Here is an 8,726-nt window from a genome sequence, read left to right as displayed (position 1 = left end):
ACACCATTATCATCACCATCACCATGCACAAAAGATGAGGAGCACACTTCTACACCGCTTGTAATTAAGGATTGAAGGCACAATTTCAAGAAGAAGAAGGGTGGACACACTCATAATATTCCTCGCCATCAAATCCCATCTCTCCATTATGCCTCCTACGATCTTGTTCCCTTCTCATTTTCCTGCCATACGCTACCAATTGTATTCATCTTTTGCAAGCAATCAATACACTCCATCTTGGTGCCATACTTTGTGTCTCTTTGGATACATCTCATTGTGAGTATGGCATATGCTTGTTCCTTGCCAAATTTTTTTCCTGCTTATATAAAGGTGTGCGGATTCACCACCATACACACTCTCTCTCTCCCCTTCACATTCCTATCATCTTGCTACTTGCATCTTGAGGTGCGCGGATTCGCCACCTCTTGTATGAGAAGTGAGCATACTCGCAAGTTTCGCCTACCTCATTATCTTCCTTACTAACATGCACGAGTAGCAAGCCCATTCTCACTCATTCACCACTCCTCTCACCTTATTCTCCGACCACCCCATTCCACATTTGGGCGTGGATTTTGAAATTGTTTTCCATGGCATGCTTTATTGTGTATATGTATGCGTCCTAGCCGCATATCTTGCTAGGTGGTGCCTCAATTGTGTATCCCCCATGATGAGGCCATTGTGCATAGTCTTGGTGTAGAGGCCATCAGGTCTATTTTTTCACTTTCGCCTCTCAGCGCCTTCAGTTTGCCATCCATCTCCACTGGGGAGGAAACGCGCTCGCAGAGCCGGCCAGGCATGCCTCGGCTCACCTTCTAAAGCTTCATACCATATCTTTGCCTTCCCGTGCACCACCAAAGGAAATGTATGTATCTTGTTGTCCTCGTTCGGCATGCGCAACGACAACATATACAACTCAAAGTTTGCAACCCACTCATCAGGATTTTCTTCACCTGTAAAAATTGGCCCATAGCTTCGAGACGCGATGTCGACCAACACCAAAAACTCCTTCACTTCACTTATTGGGAGCAATCAGTGTGATCCTCAGTGGGGGCACCAGATGATGGTGAGGGGGAATGAGGAGCATGCCCAGCGCGCTAACACGACTGCCTCTTATAGCCTAGAGCACACATTGCACCCCAATCCACTAAAAAACCGATTTCGAGCAACGCACCGTCGACCAACCGACCCAAAACAGCATCGCTTCACTTGCACAAAGCACCACACGACAACGCACACACCAATGCAGCGGTTCTGTGCTCTACCACACTCAAATCACCGCTCTCTCTCTCTCTCTCTCTCTCTCTCTCTCTCTCTCTCTCTCTCTCTCTCTCTCTCTGCACCACTTCGTCGGGGAGGCAACACTCACCGCACACACCCGCACACACACACACGAGAGCAGAAGAGCTAGGGGGAAAGAGAGGCGAGACGACGTCAAAATCACCTGCTATGGGGGGCTTCTCTTCTTCATTCACACCAGAAATAGGCACAACATCGTCGCCACAACCGGCGCACACCAAAAAAGCACAAAGGGTGAGCCCCGCTCCAGCCATACACAAAGGTTTCCATGAGACGTGCTCCTCGTGAGCTTTCCCCCGCTTCTAACGAGCGAGCCCTCAAAGGCATTTTCCTCTGCAAGGTGCTTGCTTTTTCCGTGCTGCTTCACAAACCGTGCATCTCGGCTTCGACTGTCGAGCACGAGCGTATGAAGATCTTCTTCCTCCTTCTCAATTCCCTCTTCCTTAGCAAAAAGAAAACCCTCCTCCACTTTTTCGAAGCTCGGTGCCCCTTTTCTTGGCCTCTTAGATTTTTTAAGAAGGAAAAAAAAACTTCTTTTTTGAGCCCCAACGCCCTGGCTTTCTTCTCTTCTTACTCAGGATTTCCTTTTTTAAATCAGCCTTGAAGTTCATCACCATATTCTTTTTTGTTAAACATTGGAATCAAGCCACCACTTACCTTTTAACTTTACAAAACAAAAAAAGTTTAAGCATTTGACTCACTTGCCGTCGGTGCTCCATGTGTTCGGGCTGGTCCATCAGCTCTTCGATCATGTCACATGGGAGATCCACCTGTCAGCTCCGCATCATGACGCCTCGATAGCCTCAAACGGCATGTCCCAAACATCGGGAAAAGCATCCGACCATCCATGTTCCCTACGAACTACCGACCTCGGCCAAGCATATCTCCATGCTCCGGATTTCGATTTAGGTGCCATCGATTTCGACTAGCACCACATGCTGCATGCTATCCACTAGACACCTGGTGAGCTCGAGAAAACACCAAATGGCAGGTTTCCTAATGCGGCCCAGTGAGCACGTATCCGACCCCCGACAAATATTCCTCAGGCCATAACTTGCCCGTCTGAGCTCCGAATGGCAAACCGAAAAGACCAGCATGCTCCACAACTTGAGCTTCACATGTGTATCCCCTTATCCCAATTTTTTCCACCTGTCTATACCCGCTCTGCCCGTCGGGACCTGCGAAGCATTCCATCTTCAGACAATCATAACTTTCACATTGAGACTCCGTTTGAGGAACCGTCTAAACCAACTTGCAGAGCATCTCGAAGACCATATTTTAGAACACTAACTCATCATTCTGAGCACCTTTACCCAATTTCCCACCTGGACCATTCTGGGGTCTTTTTGGCCAAAAAAACTGTATTAGACACACTTCTGCCACGACATGCTCTCTCAAGGCCTTCGTTCATGCTTTAACACTTTGCCGTGCGCATTCTAGCACCCTTTGCACTGCATAGCACACTTTATAGCGCGGACCAACTTTGGCTACACCATTGTTGGAAAGGGGGAAATGGAAAAACCACCAGCACATAAACTCAATGCCTCTATATAGCTCAGTGATCTCACAGCACCCCTATCCCCTAGCAAACACACATCCAGATACACAATCTGCAAACAACGAATGCCCAAGCCGAAACCCGACCATCCCTCAAAATCATTGGCAGACTCACGTTTGCCCACAAGCTTCCATCCTCGAGACATATATGACAACCATACAGATAACACTCACTCACTCAATACATTCGACATACCACAAGATTTTTGTAGTCCTTTGCACACCCCTTGCTTGTACAAAAACAAGTCCTTTGCACACCCCTTGCTTATACAAAAACAAGTCACATACACAACACAAACATGAGATCGAAAGACAATGTTATGTATGTGTTCAAACAATGAGCAGAGGGAGCCTGATTTTCTTGAGCTTCATATCATATACAACAATGGATTAAATTGGAAAAAAACCCGGCATAGCATACGGAAAGTCTATGGTGAAGTATGGGCGAGAGAGTGTGCATGGATACGCTCTCCCTCAAAGCGGCGCATCACCTTTTCTTTGCTTATACCCCTCCTTACATGAGCTCTTGTCGATGCTGCCCCTGCATGAACGGGCGGCCTTCATCAACCCATCATGACCTTGCTTCCCTTCTCCTCCTTGATGGCGCCTCTCTCCTCTTTGATCACGCTGCCCTGCAGCACCTCCCTTTAGCGTTCCTTCGCCCCGAACTGCCTCATGCTTCCCCGCTTCAAGCCATAACTGCAGCCCACCCTTTGGCAACTCACACCTATGGTCGGCCACCCTCTTCACTCGCGGCCCCTCAGGCCAGCCCTCCTCAACAGCGCTCAGACCCTTCCAATTGATTCCTCGCCTTCCTCATGGCCCTTGGCGGCCCTCCTGCAGCCCTGGCATCCTTAAAACTCTCGGGCTCTGCAAACCCGTCACCTTCTCCTTCTCAGGGGCGGCTTCCCTCGATGGTGTCACCACCCTCCGGCAGCCCCTCTCAGCAGTCGGCCAACCGAGTGGCTCCCCTGTCTAATATTCAACTGCGCCACCCCGTGGCTCCTGCAGCCCTAGCAGCCTTGCAACTGTAGCCCTGGCCAATAGCGACCTCGCTATTGGTCGCCTTCCCCTCTACAAATGCTCCGACTCCCTCGTTTTATGAAACTCCGTATGGCTTCACCCAGGTGGCGCCACTACCCTCTGCATGCAATCTCCAACTGTCGACTTTCCATGTAGCGCTGCTCGTCGACTGCAGACATCGTTTTTTTATAGCTTGGCTATCTTTTTTTTAAAAAAGGACCACTGGTGCGACTTAGCGGCCGTCCCCACGCAAAGTTGACCACGGCCCACGCAAAGTTGACAATAGCCTCAATCACCCCAAACCGATAGACCTCAAGGCCGTGATAACCAAATCCAAATATTTCCATCTTCGAGTAGCCACCGCCACCTTCTTCCAGTCGCACTTCAATAGCTTTGTAATTTGCCGATAGTGGAGGGCACCCCAATTGTTGGGATTAAAAACTCCCCCTTAGCTTCTCATCACCCGCGCTTCAAGTTGTGCCCCGCACAAAGCTTCATAAAAAGGCTACTTCTCATGCGGATGAATGGCCTTATGGCCGCCCCTCTCATGCCATCTCCTACGATGGCACCATTTGGTGGAGATACCGATTGAGCTTTGAAACCCTCAAGCACTTTGACCTCCAAGGCTTTTGCACCATCTTCAACCTATTCAATGCCTCGTTTGCAAAAAAACACCTGTAGTTTTGACTAGCAGCTGCTCCAACTCGGTGTACCTGGCTCCGAGCACCATCAAAGACTTCCCCATGTACCTGCCACTTGCGTGCAAACCACCATGCATGGACTTCTTGCACTTCCATAGATCGACACAGTTTGGATGTACCAGCGTGTCCCGGGCTTTATCAAATCTGTCTAGCCACTCTCCAATGTAAACTAGCCTTGCAGGGCTTCACTTGGATTGATTGACTTTTTAATCAGTTTACACAGGAGTTCCTGCTAGATTTTCTCCATCATTACTGCCTTACCTTTTTTTGAGACAGTTTTGTGATTGAGTTGGACTCTCACATTGACAGATTTAGACATCTTGGTCCATTGGTATCCACTCTCACAGGAGTGAGATTTGGGCATGCCCTAGTGGTTTACAGGTTTACATGTGACTATACGTTCTCACTTGATGAGTATTCCAAGCATAAGGCTATAGCATGCCACCGAGAGAACAAGTGATCGAGAGATCAAGGAGAGAATATCTCCCTGTGGAACCACGTTGGAGAGGGGGAAAGGGGAACATACCCAGCACACAACACAATGCCTCACTATAGCCCAGAGTATACACAACGCCCCAATCCACTACAGTTCACCTTCAAAACTCAAAATTATCCGCAAGCAAACCATTGATTTCACACAATCATACGCACATACGTCCTGCAATGCATCAAACAGACTCAATCACTCTGTTCCGCTCAATTCACAACGTTCCACATTCACACAACCTCTCTCTATCTCTCTTTGCACAACCAACCTTGAGGGGCACACACACCTACACACGCCTGGAAACACATGCACACAAGTAGAGAAGATAAGGGGGAGGGGGGAATGATGCCTGGAACCGTAGGGAATAGTCTTCTAGCATAGGCAATGTCATGTACAACCAACACGTTGCCGGCATGAACCTCGGCAACCAAAACAAGAGCTCCCAAAGCCTTGGCAAAAAAATCCTCCTTGGTCCAAGGACCTTCTTTGGCCAAAAGCCTTAACAAATGAACATAAGCACCCTTTTATAGGGGTGTGCCTAGAAATCCCAAAAAAGAAAAAATGTGGGGTGATCCATGTAGTGCACTCCATTTGGAGTTCCTTTTAGAAGTTTTATGCATTGTTAACACTTGGCTTAGTTACTTTTGGAAACCTTTGCATGCTACACCTTGGCCTTTTCCCTTACATTTTTTTGGCCAGCCTTCCGGACTCCCTTCTCCTTGCACTTCAGTTGATTGTCAGTATCTCTTGGCAGTGGGACAAGCCCTTTACACGAGGGGGGAGGCAATAGCGACCTCGCTATTGCCCTCCCTCTCCTTCTCAAAATGTTGGTGCCCCAAGGGCCGCCCGACCCTCCTCTAGCAAGCGCCTGCCACATCATCATCTTGTTCACACCCACGCGAGCGCCACGTGCTGCCATGCCTCACCGACTACGCCGCTCAAAACCACCGCGCCACTGCCTGCAGCGCCCCACGCGCGGACGCCATAGCTGTGCCCAAGAGAGCTCCACTCTCTCTCCTTGGATGCTTATGGAGAGCCTACAGCCCTGCCCATATACAGTGAGACTCGAGCTTGACACTGCGCATGTGGGGTATCCAGGCTGCCACGTGGCGGCCCAAGAGGCCATGGCCTTTTGAACTTCAAAAACAATAACCCCATTACATTTTTAACACAAGCCTTTTTTTTGGCCTGCCTTCATCTAGCTTTCATTCTCTTATCCCAGCTCCTTGGCAAGCTACAAAACCCGGGTGAAATCGTGCACTGCCGCCCTGCTTCTCCATGATCCACAGCGCATTTCGAGTTCTCCAAGCCCAAGACCCGAGGCCACCAAAACACGACCAATTCATCCGCCAACAACTTCGGGCAAAGATACCCAATCTTCCGATTGCCGTAACTCTTTGCTCCGGACTCCGTTTGGCATGCACTCACTTCTTGCTAGCTCCATATAGTGTATACCTTGGTCTAGAACTTGGTCGAGGCCCAAAAGATGCCAGATGGCACATTCTTCAATGCAGTCAAGTGGACTCAGACCCGGCCCCCGAAAAAACTTCAAATGACCATATCTTGCAAACCATGGCTCCGATCCACGATCTGAAAAGACGGGTAGGCTCCATAAATCAAGCTCTACGCACCTGTATCTCAAGTTCTGCTTGGACCACCTGTCTCCAGCTGCCCTGTCCGGTAAGAATCTGCGAACCACCAAAACTTTAACCTTCAATAACTTGGGCTCCGTAGCTCGGTTTGATGAGCCGTCTGGACCTGCTCCTTCAGCACTCCAAGCTCTTCATTTGTGGACCCTAAGGCTACACTTTGCATCTCTTTCACCTGCTACCCCAATTAGCCCCTTTATGTAGCCTTTCTTGGCCTATAAGCCGCATCATGCATACACTTCCGCTGCTACCTGTCATCCCATGAACTTCCGAGCTGGACCATCGCTTTGCCATGCTTCTTCTTGCTTGTATACATCTGTCCATGCCATCTTATAGGTTCGACACACTTTGGCTGCACCAACGTGTGGGTGCAACGAATGCTCTTTGCCCTAATGCGGTAAAAAGGATTTTCAACGAATGCTCTCCAAAACACTGCGGTACTAACATGCAACGAATGCTCTTCGCAAATGTGCAATAAATTGAGTGCAATGAGACTCTAATACGAGCCAATCTTTTGCCATGCTACTCACCGGAGGTGCCTTCTGACGCACATATCCCTTAAGTGTTTTCATGAAACGTTCTAAAAAGAACATCCATATGGAATGTATTGTGCTAGCTATTTCCACCTCATCAACTATGTGAAAAAGAAGGTCTACATGATCATCCTTCGAGCTATTAGAGGCTACATCTTGTGGCCTCACGTATGATGCTTGACCAAAGCGCTGATAGACCGCTTTTGGCGTGTACAAAGTAGCGTTTATATGCATGGTCATATGTACAAAAGGATATAAATACATGCATTTGGGAGCTTTGAAAAGTGGTTTCAAGTTACAAAAAAGGTGCAACGTGTGCACATTGTAAATATGCGTGCTTGCGTGTCGGCAGTCGGACACATGTACATGCCTGGATAGGGTATCGGGGCCTTGGATATGGTTCTAGGTGGCTTGTTTTGGCTTTAGATAATATGTTTGAGCTTTCTAGAATGTAAATAATGCAAGTGACAAGTGTGGGTACTATCATCCTGCTCAACGGGTTAGACACATGTGGTAGCTGTCTATTAGCGACGCCTGATCTGCGGTGATACGTTCATCACCCTAGAAGTGGTCAAGAATGGAATGTGGGGATGTGTAAATATGCTTTGGGTATCAAGGATCAAGGGTGCAAAATTTCGTGAATTTTGGAGTCTGTTTGGGGTTTTTTCTGCGAAAAATGCTCGCCGGGGGTCAAAACTAGCCAAAACTGGGCCAAAAAGGTCAAAAAATGGTCAAAAAAGGTGTGAAATGGCTTAAAATTGCCACATCACTCATGGTTCCGTGATGGTCCAGGCTGAGGGAGGACTTTGGAAGAGCAATATCAACACTTTCACCCCTCTTTGTGTGGGAGGAAGTAGGGTTCCTACATGTGGTCTAGTGTAGTCCCGTTGCGTTCTCGTCCTGTTTTTGAGTGTATGGAGGAGTGGATGAGAGATTTCTCTCTTCAATTTTGCACTTGGGAGAGTCTATGGAATTTATAAGGTTTCCATGGATGTGTGTGTGCAAGGAATTGAGGGAAGAAGGTGCGGCTTCCTTCAAGACTATGTGACCCTGTATCGGTGCCATTAGGGTTGCGCTACTCCAAAGAGTCCAACAGAGTGGAGTTTGGTGAAGCTTTTGCAATGGTTTGAGAGTGGCCTTTTGTGGCTGGAGTTTTTGGTTTTTTAATGGTTTTTCTTGTATATTTTGGTCACCATCAAGCGTGATTTGATCACCTCGACTCACCTTGTAGTGTCTGCGGGCAGGCAAGGGCTTGAAGGTCGAGGCGTTTGGAGTTTGAATTGAGCTTGTGGGTAGAGTTTTCCGGAATCATTTGAGTGGTAGTGAGTGAGGTGAGGATTTTGTGTAATTCGTTGTGTTGTGTTGAATTTTTTGGGTGTGTGAGTGTGCGCATGACATCTTTTGCTCCATCATCCTTTTGCGATCCTACTGGGGAGCGGAAATTTGCCGGTTGTACACCCAGGTGAAGCGGTTTTGCTGT

General features: G+C 48.3%; 1 pseudogene; it reads left to right on the top strand.

Annotated features, from left to right (window-relative positions):
* Window positions 1-3,057: 3,057 nt before the first annotated feature.
* LOC147416605 (uncharacterized) lies at window positions 3,058-3,897 on the top strand (annotated as a pseudogene).
* Window positions 3,898-8,726: the final 4,829 nt, after the last annotated feature.

This window comes from Adiantum capillus-veneris, unplaced genomic scaffold (assembly GCF_014529385.1).
Source record: "Adiantum capillus-veneris isolate H3 unplaced genomic scaffold, ASM1452938v2 Hic_scaffold_766, whole genome shotgun sequence".
Lineage (NCBI taxonomy): Eukaryota > Viridiplantae > Streptophyta > Polypodiopsida > Polypodiales > Pteridaceae > Adiantum > Adiantum capillus-veneris.
This window is presented reverse-complemented; position numbering and strand designations above follow the sequence as displayed.